The sequence below is a fragment of the Lathyrus oleraceus genome, chromosome 5, assembly GCF_024323335.1.
Source record: "Lathyrus oleraceus cultivar Zhongwan6 chromosome 5, CAAS_Psat_ZW6_1.0, whole genome shotgun sequence".
Taxonomy (NCBI): Eukaryota; Viridiplantae; Streptophyta; class Magnoliopsida; order Fabales; family Fabaceae; genus Lathyrus; species Lathyrus oleraceus.
The window spans coordinates 534,566,320-534,592,122 of record NC_066583.1 but is presented as its reverse complement, the minus strand read 5'-3'; positions in this window follow the sequence as shown (position 1 = coordinate 534,592,122).

Genomic DNA, 25,803 nt, shown 5'->3' with positions numbered 1-25,803 from the left:
TTGATATGATGTCTTTCATGAATTTGGCGTAGATCGGCATCTGTTCCAGAGCTTCAGTAAAAGGTATGTTGATCTCGAGCTTCTTGAATAATTCTAAGAATTTCTCAAAAAAAAAATCATGGAGATCTTTCTTCTTTGTTCTTGTCGGAAAAGGAAGAATGATCTTTGGTTTTTGTTTCTCTTGCTGGCTTGTCGGCTTGACCACTACTTCTTCAGTTTGTTTTGGCTCTTCTCTAATCTCCAAGTCAACTTCCAACAATCCATCTTCTTCAACCTATTCGTCAACTTGTGGTTCCTTAGATTTTCCTTTTCTGGTGACCACAACTTTAATGTGACTTTGATCACGGGGATTAACAACTGTCCCACTAGGAAGCGTGCCAGGTGCATGGGAGTTTGAGGCTAACTGTTGGGCGATTTGACCCATCTGAATTTCAAGATTTTTTATGGATGCTGTAGTGTTCTTCTGATTATTTCGAGTCTCCTCTTGGAATTGGATGTTGTGAGCTGTCATCTTTTCAATTGCGATCTCCCAATCTGCCTTCTTAGGTACCTGTTGTTGCTGCTGCTGATATTGATTTTGATATTGACCCTGTGCCTGATGTTGCACGTTCCCTCTTTGATCTTTCCATGCAAAGTTGGGATGATTTTTCCACCCCGGATTGTATGTGTTGGAGTAGGGATTGTTCTGCTTTAAAAATTTTATATCTTCGATCTGTTGCGGTGTTGCAAAGCAATGAACAATATTGTGTGGCCCATTGCAAATGTCACACACTTCACTCGGTGATTGTTGCACTTGAGCCACTTTCTGAGCACCTATATTTAGTGCTCTCAACCTCTTCTCTACCTCCGCAGCAACAGCTTCTTCAATTTTCACCTGTTTATTTGTTTCAAGCTTCAAGTCAATAACTGCAGATTTGCTTGATACCCTGTCATATAACTCTAAATGCTCGTTCGAGGCAATAGCTTCAATTATCTTCTTCATATCGGTGGCTGTTGTAAAGTTGGCTGAGCCACCAGCTGCTGAATCAAGGATTTGTCTCGTTAGAATTCGAAGACCATTGACAAACATTTGCATTTGTTCAGTTTCATCCATGTTGTGAGTAGAACAAGCCACTAGGATTCTCTTGAATCGTTTGTAGGCATCTCCTAATGACTCACCCTCCTTCTGTTTGAAGTTTAGGATCTCATATCTTTTCCGCAATGACACGGATACGGGAAAATACTTGATGGGAAAATAGCAAGTGTACTATTTTTCTCACTGTAGTAATAAAAGGGAAATTCCCCGTTTGTCGATCTCAAGGACTGCTTGACGATACAGAGTTTATATATTGTTTCAATTAGACAAAAGCCTTTGGTTTTTGTGTTGTGAGTAAGTATACTACCAATTGCAAATAAATAAAACAAGTAAAAGGTTGAACAAGAGACAAATGAGAGAAGATTGCTAGGGTTCGGTGAATGAAACTTCCTGTAACAGATATAATTTATGAAAGTTTAGACAATATTCCTGTCCAATTAATTCCGGTCCTCAAGGGTATCTATTCCTAATTCCTTAGTGAAAAGATCTTTGATTATGTAACCTAATTACTATGTCCATAAATAATTAAGTTCATACTCAAGCATTCAAATATCAAGAATTACCGGTCAGATAGAAAATCCCTAGTCCTAGGTTATTTTTACTATCCAAAGTTCTTATCCAGATCAATGAATAATCGCTGTCCAGCTTAAACTATTCATATTAATCATCATTCGTTGGTCCGACGAATAAAGCATAAAAAACGGTAATAAGAACAAATCAATGGAAAAGAAGAAATAGTCAATGCACTCATAAACATAAAATCCCGTCACATTCAGAATCAGGGTCACCCCCCTAGCAATGGGGGGTTTAGCTACTCATAATCGAAATAAAAACAAAGATTAACATTGTTGTCATTACAAAATTTCGTGAGGAATCAATCTTCAATCGTCGGAAAACTCTTGAACATATGAATCCTCTGATAATCGTAGAGTCTCCAGCTCTCAACACGCGTCTCCTTTCTCTCCAAATCGTCCAACCCTTGAAAAATCGTTTTCTCCCCTCTAAATAGCTATTCAGTTGGGCTTTTCCTGATTCTGGGTTTGATACGCGTATTGCCCAGTCTCATACGCGTATTGCCCAGTCTGGTACGCGTATCGCACGTAAGACAGCCTATGATACGCGTATTGCCCAGTCTGGTACGCGTATTGCCCAGTCTGGTACGCGTATCACCAGTTTGGTACGCGTATCACCAGAAGCTTGTCTTTTGGCTTGATTTTCAACCCCTCTGGTCATTTGCGTATGTTACGCGTACTGGGAAGGTCCATACGCGTATCAAGTAAGGCCATACGCGTATTGACAGCAAGTTCTCCAAGAGTTGATTTTTTCTTCCGTTTTCTTGCTCGGGCTCAATTTCGCATCTGACGTTTGATTCCCTGAGCTTCCAAACTAGTTTTTTACCTGCTAACATACCCAAAAGTGTAAAATATCCTCAAGAAATTCATAAGTAACAACACACTTCATATTATAGAATTGAGCTTATATCTACTAAAAATGCTTCAGTTTACGCAGTTTACCTGACTTATTCACGGTTAAATAGTGGAATGTCTAGCATAAATGGTGACTGATCACAACCCCAAACATAGCTTGTTGCTTGTCCTCAAGTAACATTTTATTACCATCAAAGATCATGTCACCCCAAACTTACTGTAAAACAGTTCTTACCACAACACTACTGAAATCTTTCGCACTGGACCTCTTGATGTTTTTTTTCAGGTTTTCTGATTCTTCCACATAGCCAACGAGCTAGAAACTCTTTCCCTCAGAGATATGACTTTACCTGTTAGCTTATATCACACTCTCACCAAGTCTCTCTGGGTTAAAGTGTTATCACTCTCAAATCACAATATGCAATATCAAATCAGAAGTTTGAATAAATTCTCTCATCCTATCAACATGTACAATCACACACGCTTTTTGAGGTCTTTTTGGGTTGTAACGGGGCTTTGGTTTAGGTAGGGTATGAAATTGGAACAACGGTTTTTGGGTCTTTTGGTTCAGAGTACATGAAATCATTCTCTCACTACGTCTCTTTCCTATTATTCCTGTAGGGTTTTGCAATCCTCTTTTCCTTTTATCTATAGTGAATGTAGCATTTTTCAAAAGCTGTTCTTTTATTGTTTTTCGCTTTTCTCTTTCTTTCTTTTCATGTTGTTGTTGTTTTTCTTTTCTTTTTTTTTTCTTTTTTTTTTCTTTTATACGACATTCACTTACTATTCACTTACTATTCACGTACTGCAAAGCTACCCCAAACTTAAAGGTTGCTATTCCAACAGCAACCCCAAACTTAGATAGAAACGTAGAGATGAACTCAATCCTCACATACTCTGAACAGGGTAGGATAGGTACAAGGTCATGGCTTTAGAAAAAATGGGTATATCAGAAATAAATGATTAACAGGCTCAACAGGGTAAAACAATGGATAATAATAATAATGGGATGGCTAGAAAGGCTCTAGGTGATAAATAAAAAACATGCCTCAGTGTGTGTAGTCGTACAGCTAATAATAACAAAAGAACATACGCAAACTAAGATTGATAAAGACATACCTGATATCTCTCATATGATGATAAGTGTTTGGCTTTTTCTGATCTCACCAGGACGGGTTAAACTGACTTGTTCTATCATACCTCCGAGTTCAAAGCTCATGCTCGTGGTTCTGATGTTAATCTTAACCAGTGCGTCCAATCATAAACAACAGTATCTACAGTCAAGGGACTGAAAGAGAGGACGCCCAAGTATTTGGTGTAAGTGATCAAGAAAACCAATAGCCAGACATAGTCACATATCTAACGAAATAAACAGGAAAATGGAGGTAAACCAAATCAAATTCATTAGATTAAGCCAACCTATAATAGGTGATTACATCCAAGCAAAAGAAAATAAAAACTGAATAAACCAAAAAGAAAAATACACAAAGAAATTTCAAACCTCCCTTGGGTTGCCTCCCAAGCAGCGCTTCGTTTAACGTCGCATGGCTCGACGGGACACCTCATACTCAGATGAGTTTAACAGTTTCAATTGGTTCCCCTTCACCGGGATCATATGGTTTCAACCTCTGACCATTAACCTTGAAGGTGTCGCCATTCTTCTCATTTAAAACACCAATACCACTTTTATGTTTCTCCAGTACCTTTTCATCTTCTAATTCTGGTGAAGCTCTCAGATCCTCCCACCTGCGTGGGTTGTATTTTCTCCAAGGGGTTTGTGTATCCAGCATAGCAAGCACTTCTTTTTCTTTTTCCTCATCCTTCTCCTCCATCTCTCTGACCGACAGACTAAGAACTCTTTCTAACGGTAATTCAGGAAACTTTCTTTGAATTGTGCTAGTTACAATTTGATCAATCACTTCCACGGAGTGGTTTGTACACATATTCTCTTTATGTTTCATAGTATCTCGGACATCAATTCTGAGCTCTTCATCATACACCTTTAGGGTCATGGTACCTTCCTCCATATCTATATTGCATCTCCCTGTTTCTAAGAAAGGTCTGCCCAGAATCAGAGGTATCTCTTCATCTTCTGGCATTTCCAAAATTACAAAATCAACAGGAAAAACAAATTTATCAACTTTGACCAGAACATCCTCAACTACCCCAAAAGGTCTCTTCACTGAGTGGTCAGCAAATTGAAGTGTCATTCTGGTATCTTGAACATTTCCAATTCCTGGCTTCCTGTAAATAGACAAAGGCATAAGGCTAACACTAGCCCCCAAATCAATCAGCGCCCTTTTAAAGGACCTATCTCCAATGGTACACGGGATAGTCACAGAACCTCTATCTGGCTTCTTCACTGGAATCTTCATACCCTGCAAAATAGCACTACAAGTTTCAGTTAGTATAACAGGGTCAACGTCAGTGGTGCGCTTCTTGGAGATGATGTCTTTCATGAATTTCGCATAGATAGGCATCTGCTCGAGTGCCTCAGAGAATGGAATATTGATTTCTAATTTCCTGAACAACTCCATGAATTTCTGAAAAATTTTCTCATCTTGCTTCTTCTTTTTGTTTCTTTGTGGGAAAGGAAGCTTAATGATGGGTTTTGGTTCAGGGAGCTTTTCTTGTACCACTGGTGGCATTACAATTTCTTCCTCAGGTGGTGTCTTGTTTTCTAAGATTTCCAGGTCCACTTCAAGCAACTGATCTTCTTCTTCATCCTTCTTCTTACGATCTTCAACATATCTTCCGCTTCTTGTTGTTACCGCACTCACATTATGGTGCTCCCTCGGATTTGTCACTGTTGCACTAGGTAATGCGCCCGGTGTTTGAAAATTTGTTATCTGTTGTGCTATCTGACCCAATTGAATCTCCAGATTTTTAATGGATGCATTGGTGCTTTTCTGATTATTCCTGGTCTCCTCCTGAAATTGCATATTCTGAGTTGCCATCTTCTCTATAGCAATCTCCCAATCCGCTTTCTTCGGTATTTGTTGCTGATAAGGTTGCTGTTGCGATTGATATTGTGGTTGGTAAGGTGGTTGTTGTTGTGGAGGTCCTTGGTTCTGAATATTACCTTGCTGATCTTTCCAAGAGAAATTAGGATGATTTTTCCACCCCGAATTATATGTATTTGAGTAGGGATTATTTTGCCTCAGGTAATTTATAGCTTGCACTTGTTCTACGGTTGCAACACAATGCATGGTAAAGTGTGGTCCACTACAAATCTCACAAATCATGGTCGGAACGGGTTGAACTTGAGCAACAGTCTGGGTACCTAAATTCATTGCTTTCAATCTTCTTTCAACCTCAGCAGCAATCTGGTCTTCCATTTTCACTACCTGATTTGCTAATTTCAAGTCAATTTTTCCCTCCGGCTGATTCACAGTACGGTCATATAATTCCAAATGCTCATTTGCTGCAATAGCTTCGATGATTTTTTTAATACCGGTTGCTGTAGAAAAATTAGACGAGCCACCAGCAGCTGTATCAATGAGCTGCTTAGTTCTCATCTTCAGCCCGTTTACAAAATTCTGCATTTGTTCAGTTTCATCCAGATTATGTGTAGGACATGCAACTAAACATCTCTTGAATCTTTTGTATGCATCTCCAAGTGTCTCTCCTTCTTTCTGTTTAAAATTCACAATGTCATACCTCTTACGGATATACACAGAAGCAGGAAAATACTCATTCAAGAATGTTGTTTCCATTTGTTGCCATGTAGTAATGCTTCCTGCAGAGAGGGAATAGAACCATTCCTCAGCGTCCTCAGATAACGTGAATGGGAACATGACCAATCTCTTTGCCTCTTCAGAATGCCCATCAATTTTTAATGATGTAGTCATAGTCAGAAACCTCTGCAGATGCTTGTTTGCATCCTCATTGATCTTTCCTGAAAAAGGTTTGCTTTCCAACTGACGGATAATTGAGGGATGTAACTGGAAGTGAGCAACATTAACAGGTTGGTTAACAATGGTCAACCGCACTGTTGGATTATTCTGTCTGCCATAGTCACCTAAAAGTCTTTCCGCTGGAGGTGGGTCTGCAACCATGTTAACAGTGTCTGGATGTGAATCTGTGTCTGACTCAGATTTTTCGGAGTAAACAGAGATTGGTGTGCCAGGTGTGGCTGGTTCTTCGGTGTCAGAGTTTGCCAGTTTTTTCCTTCTAGCTTCTCTAAGCTTTGCGCGCAATGTCCTCTCTGGTTCTGTGTCAAAATGAAAATTAGCTGAGGCCTTACCTCGCATACACAGATTAGACAGAAATTAGTTATAATAACAATAAAAATAAAATTAAACAATAAATAAAATTTTGGATGCAGAGCAACAAAATTCTAATTGAAAATAACTTAATAAACTCTATTATCTTTGGCAGTCCCCGGCAACGGCGCCAAAAACTTGATGGGAAAATAGCAAGTGTACTATTTTTCTCACTGTAGTAATAAAAGGGAAATTCCCCGTTTGTCGATCTCAAGGACTGCTTGACGATACAGAGTTTATATATTGTTTCAATTAGACAAAAGCCTTTGGTTTTTGTGTTGTGAGTAAGTATACTACCAATTGCAAATAAATAAAACAAGTAAAAGGTTGAACAAGAGACAAATGAGAGAAGATTGCTAGGGTTCGGTGAATGAAACTTCCTGTAACAGATATAATTTATGAAAGTTTAGACAATATTCCTGTCCAATTAATTCCGGTCCTCAAGGGTATCTATTCCTAATTCCTTAGTGAAAAGATCTTTGATTATGTAACCTAATTACTATGTCCATAAATAATTAAGTTCATACTCAAGCATTCAAATATCAAGAATTACCGGTCAGATAGAAAATCCCTAGTCCTAGGTTATTTTTACTATCCAAAGTTCCTATCCAGATCAATGAATAATCGCTGTCCAGCTTAAACTATTCATATTAATCATCATTCGTTGGTCCGACGAATAAAGCATAAAGAACGGTAATAAGAACAAATCAATGGAAAAGAAGAAATAGTCAATGCACTCATAAACATAAAATCCCGTCACATTCAGAATCAGGGTCACCCCCCTAGCAATGGGGGGTTTAGCTACTCATAATCGAAATAAAAACAAAGATTAACATTGTTGTCATTACAGAATTTCGTGAGGAATCAATCTTCAATCGTCGGAAAACTCTTGAACATATGAATCCTCTGATAATCGTAGAGTCTCCAACTCTCAAAACGCGTCTCCTTTCTCTCCAAATCGTCCAACCCTTGAAAAATCATTTTCTCCCCTCTAAATAGCTATTCAGTTGGGCTTTTCCTGATTCTGGGTTTGATACGCGTATTGCCCAGTCTCATACGCGTATTGCCCAGTCTGGTACGCGTATCGCACGTAAGACAGCCTATGATACGCGTATTGCCCAGTCTGGTACGCGTATTGCCCAGTCTGGTACGCGTATCACCAGTTTGGTACGCGTATCACCAGAAGCTTGTCTTTTGGCTTGATTTTCAACCCCTCTGGTCATTTGCGTATGTTACGCGTACTGGGAAGGTCCATACGCGTATCAAGTAAGGCCATACTGTCGCATCCTGCGAAAAAACAACCGGCGGGCTGAAACAAAAACACACAGAGCCGCCACTGCGCGTTATTTATCCCAAGATAGGGAAAGGAAACGCTCATAGAAACCTGGAAAGGAAATGGTCTCGCGACCAAAGAGAAAGGGTAAGGGAGTCGGTTACGCAAGGGGAAGGTATTAGCACCCCTCACGTCCGTCGTACTCGACGGGATCCACGTTCTAAGAAAAAGAAAAGGTTGCTAAACATCACACACACACACAAGGAATACAGGTGGGGTTAAGAAGAAGAGAGCTCGATAGGACGTCGCATCCTATGCCTACGTATCTCGTCTGGAACGAGAATCAGAGCTGCCGTAGTTCGGCTCACGCACGCCAAACAAGCAAACACACCGGCAAACATGGAGCCTGAATGCCAATCACTGGACTTACATCAGCATCCGAACCAAAACACACACAAAAGGCAAACGTGGAGCCCGACTGCCAATCACTGGACTTACGTCGGCATCCGAACCAAAACACGCGCCAGAAGATAACAAGCAAACACACGCAAAAAGAAAACAGGTGCCCGGAGAGACCTCGCACGGTCTCCTGCCTACATACCTCGTCTGGAACGAGGATCAGGGCGATGTAGTTCCCCCTCAAGGGAAAGAAAATCTAGCCAGAAACCAAGGGAAGACACACTACCAGGGAGTTGTACTCGAGCCTAGTGTTGTCATGCATCATTACCCTATGTTCAGGTTTCTACCTACTTGCACAACTGCAAGCTAATCCTATCCAGGAAGAAAGCAAGCATACAAGCATACAAGCAAACAGAGCAAACAAATATTCACAAAGCACACACTATAACCAATCAAGTGAGGCTCAAACAATGGGTTTGACTGCCGAAGCAAGTCATCTGTACAAGGGTATTTTCGCTCTTAACCTTGCCATTACGAGGCTAAGGTGAAGCAGATGAAAGGTGAGTGAAGATCAGACTTCACAGCTCTTATCCCTAACCAGGGAGAGCTTCAGACAAAGGAGCGTGGGTCCAGAATGGAGGGACCCTTCTACGCTCAAAGACTCTGACTCGATTGTGCAACAGCACAAGATCTTGGGTTTGTGTCCCAATGCATCAACACACAGCCGTGTGAGCAGAGGGACGACTCACAGAATAGTGGGGGATAGATTGCATATCCCTTGGCTTCCACCAATTGCCTCATAGAGGACTTCACCTGCTTAGGCACAATATTAAACAATCACAAACATCGCCTCTTAAGGAGGACTTCAGACATTTTGCCCGGCCAAGTAACAGGCCGGGTCTCCCAGACTACATGAAGAATAGAAGTCCTACCTCAAGTGGTTTAAAAACCAAGCAGCAGCAAGCAAGTTCTTAAAGAACTGTAAGCGACTTAATGTACCTGAAATCAATCAAGTATCATCAGTACTCAGACAGACAAACAGTAAACAGCAAATGTTAATCTATACAGACAACACAATTTAATGCACACAAGTGCAAGCTATAAGCTCAAGCTCAAGCTTCACAACCTACAAAACAAAGTCAAATTAGTTCACAATACCAAACAATCTCAATTTAATTGACTTGAAGCATTCTCCTTGAGCATCATGCATTTCATCCTGAAAAGTCAATCCAAATGTGAGAAACTAGACCACTAGGCCAAGCCTAGGGTCCAAAGGGGAGAAAAAATTCTAAACAGCAAACAATTCTCAACCAAAACCAAATTAACACAAATAGGAAGCAAATTCAATTGATCCCATACTCATATCATTCACCATATTCATTTCATGCACATGTTGGTACAAACTAGGTCAAATGCAACATCAAAAGTCCAAACAGAATAACTTCAATCAAAAGCATACCAAAACAATTCCAAAAATCCTCAAATAATTCACACCTAAACAGGACCTATTCAAGGTATAGCATGTCAATTTTCAGCTCAATTGGACAAAAGGAACTAGGCCAATGAAAATCAAGAAATCCAGACAAGATTATGTAAGCCAATTCAAGGTATCAACACATACATTCACTTCAAAAATTCATAACAGAGTGAGAACAATTAAGAAATGAATGGGACCAAAAGCATAGTGTCCTACAATGTGTCTACAACCAACATACCAAATTTCACATTCATCCAAAACCATATGAGAATTTCACACAAGATATACAAACATGTGTCACATAAGGTTGCACAATGAACCATCAGAGAAGAAAAACATCAATCAAATGGAAAATGCCATAGAAAAATCCAGAAAAATTCACATAACATTTCAACATGTCAATAATCATTCATGCAAAATTTCAATCCATTCCATCAATCATAGGCCATGCAAATAAATCCAGAAAGCTGACCTAGCTAGGTGTGACACAAATTGTCACACCTAGATTCAAAAAATCATATCTCACTCCTCAGGTATCCAAAAATCACAAACTTTATATGTAAATCACCATCAACATGTCTAGAATAAGCTCAAAAAATTTCAGGAATTTCTTTTAATGTATGAGCATTTCACATTGAAAATGGCAAAACATGTAAAAAATACACACAAGTCAAAGTTCCCTAGGCCAAGTCAATATTTTACCATGCACAACTTATAAAATCATGCTCATAAAATTCTAGAGGGAATTTGGAATCCAACAAAAAAACTCTCATAATTTTCTGATTAGTCAATATTTTTTTATGATTTTTCTAATATTTAAATGAATTGTTAAATAATTATTGAATGTGTTAATTAATTAATTAGAATTAATGGCATTGTTGTAATTTAGCCTGGCCAGATCAAAACGCACGCGTTTCATTAACTCGGTGGAGGCGCGTGATTGGCTAAGGCGTGGAGGGAAACACAATTCAAAAATTGCCTTGCGAATTGACGGATCAAACTGGAAAAAATTCCAGAAAATTCGTCTTCTTCACCGCGCTTGTGTTCTTCTTCTTCAAATTCGGTTTTGCTCATCTCTCAACCAAATCTCACAAATGGATAACCGTTCTCTTCCTCTTGTAATGTACATGACGAATATGCTAATAATTTTCTCTAACACTCACTATATCTTACGGATCGAGTGATTAAAGTTTGGACATCACAACTAAAATTCAAGATATCTCAATCTACGGTTCATCATAATCAAAACTAAACACATCATTTCATTCTACATTAAACACACTTTCAAACGCATACAACAATTCATCAAATCATGAGATTCGAGTTTCATGTACCTTGAGATGGCAGTGTGGAATTTTGATGTATTTGGACGAGATTCTTCAAAACAGATTGAGATTGAAGATTGGAGAAGTGAATGCAATTTGTAGCTTGGTCCAAAACAGCTCCATGCAAGAGAAATCTCAATTCACCATTGATGCACACTCTTTCAACAGTCACGAACCTTGAGGATTTTGATGTTGCTTTGCCAAAACAGTTGAAGAAGAAGATCCAAGGAAGAAGCAGCAAGAAGAACCACACGATTTGGTGAAGAATTGGAAGAGTTTTGTGGATTTTGCTCTTGTGTGTTCTTGAGGATTTTGGAGAATTTGGAGGGAAAAGTGGTTGCAATCTCTTGTGAATTGTGATTCTGATCAAAAGTTTGTTATGATTAGGCATTTATACTTCCAATTAATCAGCTCTTAATCATGATTTAACCAAAGTGCAAGGTAATTAGCAAAAGTGTCACTTTCAAAGCAAGGGCAAAATGGTCTTTTCATATGAGCTCTGTGACAGCTCATTGACAGCTCACACACTCTCAAAATGACATGTGTGATCTGTTGCAACTTGTCCCATGGCCATTGGATGTGTAGTTTGGAATTTCACTATGTCATGGCAAATTGTCTAATTTTCAAATGCAATTCACAAATGACTTGTTCAAATATGAGATCTTGACATGTTATGACCATTCCAACAATTTTCAAATAGCATTTGTGAGGTGTTGCAAAAATCCCCATTCCGAAATTCTCATTATTTCTCAAGTTGGACCATTTTGCCCCTGGATTTTTAACTGTACACTTGAAAATTGACTTTTTGCATTGACCATTTTTGATGAATTCCAATTATGCACCAAGAAAGGACATGTCAAATGGAGTTTGCACATAAAAAGATCACTCAATTTGGACACTCCATGTGGAAGTTATGCCACTTTGATTATGGGTCATTTTTGAAATTGAATGGACCATAACTTGCCAACCATACATGGGAATTTCAAGTTCTTGGACTTTTTAGAAAGGTGAGATCAAGACCTACAACTTTCATGTTGAACAAATTTTCATTTGAAGCTTCCTTGGACATGTAATTTTGAGGTCAAAAACTTTCCATTTTTGGAAACTTCCATTACAAGTCACTTTCTATTTCTGGCAATTTTTTGTCTGACTTGATTTTCTCCATTCTTGAGCTTTGCAATGTCAAATAACACTTATTTCAACATGAATGAAGTGTATCCAACTCATTTCCACCTCCAAATCCATAAAATCATGCACAGTTGACCACAGTTGACTTTTTCAACTGATAGATGAATTTGGCAATGCATTGATCAATCTGAGCCCCAATCCTCTGATGAAATGGCTCAAGGGTGAAACCCTAGCCTCAATTAGCTCAATAAAATCACATGATGATCCCCATAGCCATCATAAACCCCATCTCCTAGCCATGCCCTGATTGGCCCAATGCAACTGATTAGGGTTGACCAGTGGTCAAAACCCTAATCTCAAGGAATATGCTTCAACACTTGATGATGACAAACCATGATGATGATGTATCCTTGCAACCAAGATGAAGACCAATCTCCTTGAGAATCACAAAACCCTAATTTGGACCTCCACATCCTCAGATGATTAATGACCAGTCCAAGGAAACCCTAGCATGCACATGACCTCTTCATCTCCTGATCAAGACTTGTGAGGATGACTTGCACAATGTAACCACATGATATGCAATATGCAATGCCTAATGACCTAAAAATGTTATGCAATATGTTAAGCTAGTCCCAAGAGAGGAGGGCAAATTTTGAGGTGTTACAGCTGCCCCTATTCAATCCACTGTGAACCTGTCGATATGAACAGCCTCGGCTTTCAGATGATCAGGATGAAGAGTGATTGAATACCAAGAACAGACGAACAATTTGCACTCTGATGAGAAAATAATTAACAACGCCTGTCAGAATCGGCGAAGAACACAATCTTGAAGAAGAAATCCGTCTGGTACGGAGAAAGTCGGCCTGAATACCGAAAAACGTCGACCTGGATACCAAAATAAATGGTAACACAGGGATAACCATGGCCTGAACACCACTCATCCGCTCGGGATTATTATTTTCTTTTTCTGCTTTTCTTGAACCCCGAAATTTTCTCTTGCGCCAATGATCCTCGGATCACTGCATTTGAACCCCGTTCTCCTGTTTGCCAAAATAATGCACCCCATTCTCCGATTTGAACCCCAGTCGCCTGACGATGACTCGCAATCGTCAATGTGAACCCCGTTCTCCAGAAAATGCCGCAACATCTCCTTTTCTCCATTTGAACCCCATCTCCAGAAAATGTCGCAACATTTTCTTTTCTCCATTTGAACCCCGATCTCCAATCTCTTGTGATAATTCCGCTGGCATCGCCGGAAATAACACCAACACCACTCTGAGGGCGACATGTCAAAGGGTACACCTTCACAAAGGAAGGTAGCATGTGTATCTCTTCCTCAGAAGACACCTATAACGACCCCCATCGGCCTCAGCCAGAGTCTAAGGTGACACATGAACAGAAGATAATCCTAAGGACCTCATCCCGGATACAATCTTCAACTCCAATCTTCATTTGAACCCCAGAAAATGCCTCAGCATATACTCTTCTCTGATTGAACCCCGATCTCCAGAAAATGTCGCAACATCTCCTTTCTTCATTTGAACCCCATCTCCAGAAAATGCCTCAACATCTCCTTTTCTCCATTTGAACCCCGGAATCGCGCTGATCGCGTAACGTCCTTTGATGTTATTTCCATCTCTGCCCGACGGAAACATTTCCTCCAATATCGCACTACTGGGGAACATTGCTGATCTGACGTCGTGATGCTGAACTCCTCGGAGTACCATCTTCAACCAGACACTGACTGATGACTGGGAGAAAACTCGACGTTTACTGGACATCGAATCAATGATGTTTACAGGCACCAAACAATGATGTTGACAGGCATCAAACAATGATGTTTACAGGACATCGAACAATGATGTTGACAGGACATCAAACAAGGATGTTGACAGGACATCGAACAATGATGTGGACAGGCATCAAACAATGATGTTTACAGGCATCAAACAATGATGTTTACAGGCATCAAACAATGATGTGGACAGGCATCAAACAAGGATGTTGACAGGACATCAAACAAGGATGTTGACAAGACATCAAACAATGATCGACCAGTCATTAAACAATGACTGGGAAATAACTCAACGTTTACTGGACATCGAATAACGATGTTTACTGACACCAAAGAAAGCTCGACCAGACACTTACCGATGACTGGGAAATACTGTTGCTCCAAACTCACAATGCTGAACTCCTCGGAGTATCGTCTTCACTGTCCGGCAAAACCAATCCTCAAGCGGTAACCACGGCTTGAATCGCGCTGATCGCGTAACGTCCTCTGATTTTATTTCCATCTCTGTCCGACGGAAACATTTCCTCCAATATCGCACTACTGGGGAACATTGCTGATTAAAGCACGAGGCTAAACTCCACGGAGTAACCCCTTCACTGTCTGGCAAAAACCACCTCTCAAACGGTAACCACGGCTTGAGACTAGCTTATGCTTGCAATATGATGCATGATTGACTTTTTCTGTGTAATGCTCCATAATTATGGAAATGCTACGCGATTTATTATTTTTTATGCAACATGCTATGCTATTTTTTCATGATGAATGTATAAAAACGTATCCCCCTCAAGGGATTCTGCTGGGGAGCACGAGACACTCTGCTGAGGAACTCGTCACTGCTCCGATTCCACCCTGCTGGGGAATAAGCACTGCTGTTGGGAAAAGGTAACCCTTGCTGGGGAAGAACCTCCTTTGCACCCAATCCGCTCGAGAAACTGCTGGGGATAAGAACCACCAACACTCTGTGGGGATACATCGGTCTTTGACTTGCTGAGGATATCAATCCCGAACCTGCTTTGGGGAACCCTCACAGATACCTGCCGACTTCACCGGGGAAATGCTCACAGATAGCTCTGCTGGGAAACAGCAACCTTCAGGCCTAGCGACTGGGGAAACATCGATCTGACACCTGCTGGGGATAACCATCCAAACCCTGCTAGGGAAAACGAATGTTACTCCGCTGGGGATGCGGATATCAGTCTACTACGGAAACTCGCCCAATCCACTGGTAGGATGAACACTGCTGGAGATATATGTCATTGAAACCCGCTCCACTCGGGGAATAGCAACCTTCAGACCTGGCTGCCGAGGAAACATCGTTTTAAACCTGTCGGGGATAACCATCCTGACTCAGCTAGGGGATCCACAGACCTTGGATCTGCAGGGGAGTTTGGCCCTCTAATTCTGCTTGGGGACCTAGCTGGGAAATGAGAAAAGTTGGTACAGAACACCTGTCGACTCGTCAAACCATGGTATCCACCTACCAATCTCGTATCAGCTTTCCACTTTTGAGAATTCCCAGACTCGTCTGGACCTTTTCTGCTCCATCATCTTGTATTCCCAAATGCTCCGCGCTCGACGGAAACGTACTCCTGGGATTTATACATAATTTTCAATCTTCCGACTTTGAAGAGTCTTCTTGATTAATTCCAAAGGTCGTCGTACGCCTCGACGTCTTCTCCGTCATCCCTCCACATTCATTCGTCCCTGACTGGACCCTGCGGGGAATTTCTACAGACTTTCCAATCTTCCGATTTTGAAGAGTCTTCTTGATTAAAATCAAGGATCGTCGTACGTCTCGACGTCTTCTCGTCGTTCTTTCGTGCACTCGTCCCTGAGCAAACTCTCTGGGGATCTGTTTTTTGTCAACAGCTTCCATATCACAACCTGCAAGTGAGTGAAGAATATCTAACAGTTCCTGCAAAACAGATCGTTAGATAAAACCGTGCCCCAGGCGTGTCAAGATTTCAACACTTGGGTCACTCAACCTTCCAAATAAGATTTCCAGTTTTCAATCTCATAAACATGCATCGGAAGGAACCTGTATGTCTTAAAATGCAACATTCTTTATCAAAAATATTGGATGTTTTTGCAATCAAAGCGGTAATGAAAACAAAAACAAAATTATTTGACTGAATATGCATTTTATTGATTGAAAAAAGTGTGGCTCAAAACCGAGCAATACAAAGGAAGCAATTCCTGAAAAGAGGTAATTGTGCACAAAAGGAAAAATCTATCCTAATGGCAATGTGAAACCCGTGATCTCATCGAGTTCCAACTCAGTTACACCCCATATGTCCTCAGACTCTCCGTGCTTTCTGCCTTCTGAATAAGACGCTTCTGACTGATCCCTACCGGGTATTATCCATGATGCTTTAACCAAAGCGCAAACGATCATGCTAGATGCAGTTGTTCGTTTCAATCCCTCTTTTGCCTGGACCGCCCTTTCGGGTTTTCAGTCCACCGGGATACCCCTTTTTGCCCAAGTCGCCTTTTCAGGTCTTCGACTTGCCGGGTGTACATTTTTTCATTCTATCCCTAATTTTTGCCCGAACCTTTCTTTCTGTTTTTGGTTCGCCAGGATGCCCATTTTTGCCTGGACTATTTTATTCTTTTCGTCCAGCGGGTCTCTTTATACGAAGTATTTTTTAACTGCGTCCGCATTCACAGGGGATGGAAAGTCCTCGCCATCCATGGTCGTTAGCAACAAGGCTCCGCCAGAGAAAACCTTCTTGACCACGAATGGACCTTCATAATTCGGTGTCCATTTGCCCCTTCGATCGTTTTGAGGAGGAAGGATCCTTTTCAGCACCATATCACCCACGTGATATACCCGAGGTCGCACCTTCTTGTCAAAGGCACGCTTCATCCTTTGCTGGTATAACTGCCCATGACAGATGGCTGCTAGCCTCTTTTCCTCTATTAGGCTCAACTCTTCATACCGGGTCTTTACCCATTCAGCCTCTTGCACCTTTACGTCCATCAGGACTCTCAAAGAGGGAATTTGAACCTCAACAGGTAATACAGCCTCCATCCCATACCAATGAGAAAGGAGTTGCCCCAGTAGATGTGCGCACCGACGTTCGGTACCCAAGATACCAGCTTCGTACTCAGCCACCCTCATTGATGCACTCAAATGTTAACCGGGCAACAAAAGGAACATGGGATCCTTTCGGCTTTACCAAAGCAGCACTAACTCCTTCTCATTAACCCCATCAGACATCAGAATCCGTTCGGATTCGGGGTCAGGCCCCTCCTCCGGGATCGGTTACTCTCAATCTTTCGATTAGAGCACCTCGAGACATCCTCATCAGGGAATTCAAACCTCATCGGTTGATAATTCTCCACGGGTTGTTGGGCGAGGTAATCAGACAATACACCCCTTGATCGCTTTCTGAGAGTATCCCAAATCAGTCAACATTATTTTGCACTCTCACAACCCATCCGGTCGATGCTGGCTTCTCAAACACATACTCGATCGGATCCATCTTGGAAATCCACAAAGTGGTATGAACCAGCATATACTGTCTCAGTCGGCGAGCAGCCTATGCCAAAGTACATCAAGTTTTCTCGAACAGTGAATGTATTGTTTCACAGTCGGTAAACTTTTTGCTTAGGTAAATTGCATGCTCTTTTCGACAAGACTCGTCATGCTGACCCAATACACCTCATAGACCCCTCGAAGACCGTCAAGTACAGAATTGACAGTGGTTCCTTCCATGGGAGGCAACAGAATCGGAGGTTCCTGCAACTTTTTCTTTTATTCTTCAATGCCCCTTGGCAATCATTATTTCGCCTGACCGTTTGATCTCTTTTTCTTGAATGGGTTTCCACGTGGCTGTTAGGTGAGATGTGAACCATGACATGTAGTTCAATTTACCCAGAAGACCACGAACCTCTTTCTTTATTCTCGGTTCAGGCGTTTTTTTTTTTTTTTTTTTTTTTTTTTTTTAAGCAGGATCAACCTTGATTCCTCTTTTACAATTACACTGAACCCCAACATCTTACCGGATCGCACTCTGATGGTGCCCTCGCTTGAATTCAACCTCAGTTTGAATTGTCTCAACCGGTCAAACGACTTGCCCCGGTCTGCCAGATGCCCCTCTCCTGCTTGGGACTTTGCTATCATGTCATAGCATAGCATTCAACTTCATGATGAATCATATCATGAAACAAAGTCATCATGACTCTCTGATACATGCACTGGCGTTCTGCTTCTTTAGAGGACAGTCTCCTTTCCATGGTAGCTTGTGCACAACGACATTGGTATCCGACCCGGGCGTACCCTGACATGACCAGGCGAAGGTATCCACATGTCCCTTCAACAGGACTACCATTCTACTCTCGACTTGCCTCCGAAGCGGCCCCAATTTTCACTTCCTTCCTGACCTCGGCGGTGCTTGGAATAACAACCTCAACCCGCTCTCGTGCGGCTGAATCACTTTCTCCTCTTGTTTTGACAACCTGGCTAATTCCAGCAGATCACAATCTTCTTCGCCTTCTTCTTCGGCATGATAGATCGGTTTGTCAAAGTCATATGAGGTATAACCAAATCGTTATCAAAGAGATCCGGCGAATTATTTTTCGGATTCGGAACGAGATAAATCAAAAGGGAAAAACGAAAACAAACATTGCCATTTTTATTCGTTTTTAAACTGCAAAAATAAATGAAAAACAGGGAACACCGCTTTTTGACTGAAAAACATCCATTTATTAATGATGCAGAAATGTTGCAAATTATGAACATGAGGTGGCCCTTACAATGAACCATTACGTGTCGGGCAACACGTATGGCTTTCATGCAGATAAAAACTGAAAACAGAAATTATTACTCCTCAGGATGAGTGACAGTGATGATCTTTTTAGGCCTTCCAGCTTCCTGGTACGCACGGCTTTATCCAACCATCAAACTCGCAGTCACTGTCAATTTCTTCACCTACTGCACAGGCGTGATCCAAATCTTCAGCAATTGCACTCACCATCGCCTGACCATGCGCCGACATGGGATTAGCATTAACATTCGGTGATGGCGCAAAATTAATAGCCTTGGAGTCCACCAGGTCCTGGACAACATTCTTGAATGCTCTACAGCCCTCAATGTTATGCCCCGGTGTTCCAGAATGAAATTCACACTGGGCGTTCTCATCATAGTTAGGTGGCCTTTGATCTGATCTCATCGGAACCATCGCCCTCGGCTGAACCAACCCAAGATCCATCAGCTTTTTGAACAGAACAGCGTATGTCACGGGCGGCTTATCAAAATGGCGATCAACCCCTTTTCCCCTCACCTGATACCCAGCTCTCTGTTGAGGTGGCTGACGTTGCTGTCGTACTGACTGATTACCAGCAGGGGTGGTTACCGCAGCAGTGTGCTGGTAGTAACGATCCCTACCGTATCCTCCCTGGGCATACACAGCACTCGATTCACCCTCATTCTTGCGCTGACCATTCCCGAATGGCTTCTTCGATGCTGATGACGAAGCATTACCACCCTGGATCTTCCCCATTTTCAGCCAACTTTCAATTCTTTCCCCAGCCACCACAATGTCTGCAAAGTTAGTCACTGGGCATCCAACCATTCTCTCAGCAAAAACCCCCTGCAGGGTACCCATGAACAGATCAGACATCTCTCTGTCCACCAGCGGAGGTTGAACTCTGGCAGCCAACTCCCTCCACCTTTGAGCATATTCTTTAAACCCTTCACTTGACTTCTGAGACATACCCTGCAGCTGGGTACGACTAGGAGCCATGTCAGCATTGAATTGGTACTGTTTAAAGAACGCATCACCAAGATCCTGCCAGCTCTTAACATCAGAAGACTTCAGCTTGGTATACCATTCCAAGGATCCTCCAGACAGACTGTCTTGGAAGAAGTACATCCAAAGCTTTTGATCTGTAGTGTATGCAGAGATCTTGCGGACGAAAGCTTGGAGGTGAGTTTCTGGACAGGAACTCCCATTGTATTTATCAAATGCGGGCGCCTTGAACTTCTGTGGGATCACAATCCCCTCGACCAGCCCCATGTTGGACATGTTGACAAACCCCGGAGTAGCATGGCTTTCCAGAGCCCTTACCTTCTCTGCCAGTAACTGAATTTCTTTGCTTTGTGGTTGAACACCATATTGACCGAATGGCTCATTGTGCATGGAGAATTGATCATCTTCTCGGTCCTCCTCCCTGTCCTCATCAAACCCGTAGAATGGAGGAAACATATTATCCTTCAGATTATGCCCCAGACCGGGCCCACCACCAGTAGCAGCACCAAGTCCACCAGCATTGTTGTTCACCATACCTACGGTTGCTCTTTTTTCACCGTCCCTGGATCCACCCAGCCCCTGGTTGGAGACACCATCCAGGTTAACAACACTGTTAGCCGTTGAAGCTCGCTCGAGCTTTTCAACTTTGTCAGCCAAAGCTTTCTGACCAACTGCAAAACCCTGCATGATGTTGATCAGCTCAGTCATCTTGTCCTTCAGCTCGAGAATATCTGTGTTGGGAAGATCCATGAGTCTGGGAGTATTGCGTCTGGTGAAGTATCTGTGCGGGCGAGTTGAGTGCAAAGGTACAGTTCTGCGAGCACGAGCAATGATTCCTGCAAAACAGCAAACAGGTTAATATGCATGAATGCAACGTCTATCCATATGAGGAAGATTCTGTCCTTTGATTCTGGTTTCATCGAGACAGATAATATTTTGACAATAACATTCTGACATCCGAATGTCTCTCAACCAGATTCTCAATCCATAATACTCCCCATATGGCTAGACGTAGGTTTAGTGCAGATGAATGCAAAATGAGAATGATGCAGATGTATGCAATGCACTGGGCCATCCTCCAAGTCCTCTGAACATCTGTTGCACTGAGCCACAACCCTGATCTCTGAACCGATCACAACCCTCTGAGGGAACAGGCAACCACAAATCCAACTCAAGGGTTCCGAAATAAACGGAAGACTGATACACCATCATCATCATCTGACAATCTCTTAGCAGATACCCAATAGCCTCTGAATCGGCCCGGGGAATCCTGAAATAAACGGATCCCCACTGATAAAATCGGCCCAGGGAATCCTGAAATAAACGGATCCCCACTGGTAAATAACACGGACAGTACTCCGGCGTCTCTGAAATAAACGGCCATAAATCCGACTTATAAATATGCCTCTGATCAACGGAACAAAAAATCACCATCTGAGTCACCAACAGAACATGCATCTGAAAGAATCACCCTCCCCTCACAGGTAAATTCTAATCAGGTCATCCTAAGGCGGATAATAGTCTCGACAATCAGGCAGAGATACTCAATGGGTTTGCCCTTTCGGGTGTGCCATTGTAGCTCTCCTGAGATCGTCTAAACCAAAGATCCGGGAAATGATCGGTCACCAGAGTCAACAGCCCAAAAAAGATAATCCCACCTAAGCGGAATGACTCCACCCGGCAGGACTCTCTCAAATGAACCTCGTCCGGCTTGTGGCATGTCACGTCTCCGCATCATGTCGTACAACATGTGAAGAGACATGAGACCACGCTAATCCTAGGTGTGTACTCAGGCCTGGGTATTGGGCCTCACTCAGAACACCCACCCCAAAACAGAGGAATCACCTGCACAGAGGACGGCAACATGATAGTATGATGCATGCAAATATTTATGCAAATATATACACAGGTTAGAATAATAAATGCAATAAATAAAGCAAGACAAGCAACCTAAACTAATCCTAGAACGCTAGGAGAGACTCGCTTAGGGAAGATGGACCAGCACAGGTCAACATCTATGACTCGCCAGCAGAGTCGCCAGCTGTCGCATCCTGCGAAAAAACAACCGGCGGGCTGAAACAAAAACACACAGAGCCGCCACTGCGCGTTATTTATCCCAAGATAGGGAAAGGAAACGCTCAGAGAAACCTGGAAAGGAAATGGTCTCGCGACCAAAGAGAAAGGGTAAGGGAGTCGGTTACGCAAGGGGAAGGTATTAGCACCCCTCACGTCCGTCGTACTCGACGGGATCCACGTTCTAAGAAAAAGAAAAGGTTGCTAAACATCACACACACACACAAGGAATACAAGTGGGGTTAAGAAGAAGAGAGCTCGATAGGACGTCGCATCCTATGCCTACGTATCTCGTCTGAAACGAGAATCAGAGCTGCCGTAGTTCGGCTCACGCACGCCAAACAAGCAAACACACCGGCAAACATGGAGCCTGAATGCCAATCACTGGACTTACATCAGCATCCGAACCAAAACACACACAAAAGGCAAACGTGGCGCCCGACTGCCAATCACTGGACTTACGTCGGCATCCGAACCAAAACACGCGCCAGAAGATAACAAGCAAACACACGCAAAAAGAAAAAAGGTGCCCGGAGAGACCTCGCACGGTCTCCTCCCTACATACCTCGTCTGGAACGAGGATCAGGGCGATGTAGTTCCCCCTCAAGGGAAAGAAAATCTAGCCAGAAACCAAGGGAAGACACACTACCAGGGAGCTGTACTCGAGCCTAGTGTTGTCATGCATCATTACCCTATGTTCAGGTTTCTACCTACTTGCACAACTGCAAGCTAATCCTATCCAGGAAGAAAGCAAGCATACAAGCATACAAGCAAACAGAGCAAACAAATATTCACAAAGCACACACTATAACCAATCAAGTGAGGCTCAAACAATGGGTTTGACTGCCGAAGCAAGTCATCTGTACAAGGGTATTTTCGCTCTTAACCTTGCCATTACGAGGCTAAGGTGAAGCAGATGAAAGGTGAGTGAAGATCAGACTTCACAGCTCTTATCCCTAACCAGGGAGAGCTTCAGACAACGGAGCGTGGGTCCAGAATGGAGGGACCCTTCTACGCTCAAAGACTCTGATTCGATTGTGCAACAGCACAAGATCTTGGGTTTGTGTCCCAATGCATCAACACACAGCCGTGTGAGCAGAGGGACGACTCACAGAATAGTGGGGGATAGATTGCATATCCCTTGGCTTCCACCAATTGCCTCATAGAGGACTTCACCTGCTTAGGCACAATATTAAACAATCACAAACATCGCCTCTTAAGGAGGACTTCAGACATTTTGCCCGGCCAAGTAACAGGCCGGGTCTCCCAGACTACATGAAGAATAGAAGTCCTACCTCAAGTGGTTTAAAAACCAAGCAGCAGCAAGCAAGTTCTTAAAGAACTGTAAGCGACTTAATGTACCTGAAATCAATCAAGTATCATCAGTACTCAGATAGACAAACAGTAAACAGCAAATGTTAATCTATACAGACAACACAATTTAATGCACACAAGTGCAAGCTATAAGCTCAAGCTCAAGCTTCACAACCTACAAAGTAAAGTCAAATTAGTTCACAATACCAAACAATCTCAATTTAATTGACTTGAAGCATTCTCCTTGAGCATCATGCATTTCATCCTGAAAAGTCAATCCAAATGTGAGAAACTAGACCACTAGGCCAAGCCTAGGGTCCAAAGGGGAGAAAAAATTCTAAACAGCAAACAATTCTCAACCAAAACCAAATTAACACAAATAGAAAGCAAATGCAATTGATCCCATACTCATATCATTCACCATATTCATTTCATGCACATGTTGGTACAAACTAGGTCAAATGCAACATCAAAAGTCCAAACAGAATAACTTCAATCAAAAGCATACCAAAACAATTCCAAAAATCCTCAAATAATTCACACCTAAACAGCACCTATTCAAGGTATAGCATGTCAATTTTCAGCTCAATTGGACAAAAGGAACTAGGCCAATGAAAATCAAGAAATCCAGACAAGATTATGTAAGCCAATTCAAGGTATCAACACATACATTCACTTCAAAAATTCATAACAGAGTGAGAACAATTAAGAAATGAATGGGACCAAAAGTATAATGTCCTACAATGTGTCTACAACCAGCATACCAAACTTCACATTCATCCAAAACCATATGAGAATTTCACACAAGATATACAAACATGTGTCACATAAGGTTGCACAATGAACCATCAGAGAAGAAAAATATCAATCAAATGGAAAATGCCATAGAAAAATCCAGAAAAATTCACATAACATTTCAACATGTCAATAATCATTCATGCAAAATTTCAATCCATTCCATCAATCATAGGCCATGCAAATAAATCCAGAAAGCTGACCTAGCTAGGTGTGACACAAATTGTCACACCTAGATTCAAAAAATCATATCTCACTCCTCAGGTATCCAAAAATCACAAACTTTATATGTAAATCACCATCAACATGTCTAGAATAAGCTCAAAAAATTTCAGGAATTTCTTTTAATGTATGAGCATTTCACATTGAAAATGGCAAAACATGTAAAAAATACACACAAGTCAAAGTTCCCTAGGCCAAGTCAATATTTTACCATGCACAACTTATAAAATCATGCTCATAAAATTCTAGAGGGAATTTGGAATCCAACAAAAAAACTCTCATAATTTTCTGATTAGTCAATATTTTTTTATGATTTTTCTAATATTTAAATGAATTGTTAAATAATTATTGAATGTGTTAATTAATTAATTAGAATTAATGGCATTGTTGTAATTTAGCCTGGCCAGATCAAAACGCACGCGTTTCATTAACTCGGTGGAGGCGCGTGATTGGCTAAGGCGTGGAGGGAAACACAATTCAAAAATTGCCTTGCGAATTGACGGATCAAACTGGAAAAAATTCCAGAAAATTCGTCTTCTTCACCGCGCTTGTGTTCTTCTTCTTCAAATTCGGTTTTGCTCATCTCTCAACCAAATCTCACAAATGGATAACCGTTCTCTTCCTCTTGTAATGTACATGACGAATATGCTAATAATTTTCTCTAACACTCACTATATCTTACGGATCGAGTGATTAAAGTTTGGACATCACAACTAAAATTCAAGATATCTCAATCTACGGTTCATCATAATCAAAACTAAACACATCATTGCATTCTACATTAAACACACTTTCAAACGCATACAACAATTCATCAAATCATGAGATTCGAGTTTCATGTACCTTGAGATGGCAGTGTGGAATTTTGATGTATTTGGACGAGATTCTTCAAAACAGATTGAGATTGAAGATTGGAGAAGTGAATGCAATTTGTAGCTTGGTCCAAAACAGCTCCATGCAAGAGAAATCTCAATTCACCATTGATGCACACTCTTTCAACAGTCACGAACCTTGAGGATTTTGATGTTGCTTTGCCAAAACAGTTGAAGAAGAAGATCCAAGGAAGAAGCAGCAAGAAGAACCACACGATTTGGTGAAGAATTGGAAGAGTTTTGTGGATTTTGCTCTTGTGTGTTCTTGAGGATTTTGGAGAATTTGGAGGGAAAAGTGGTTGCAATCTCTTGTGAATTGTGATTCTGATCAAAAGTTTGTTATGATTAGGCATTTATACTTCCAATTAATCAGCTCTTAATCATGATTTAACCAAAGTGCAAGGTAATTAGCAAAAGTGTCACTTTCAAAGCAAGGGCAAAATGGTCTTTTCATATGAGCTCTGTGACAGCTCATTGACAGCTCACACACTCTCAAAATGACATGTGTGATCTGTTGCAACTTGTCCCATGGCCATTGGATGTGTAGTTTGGAATTTCACTATGTCATGGCAAATTGTCTAATTTTCAAATGCAATTCACAAATGAC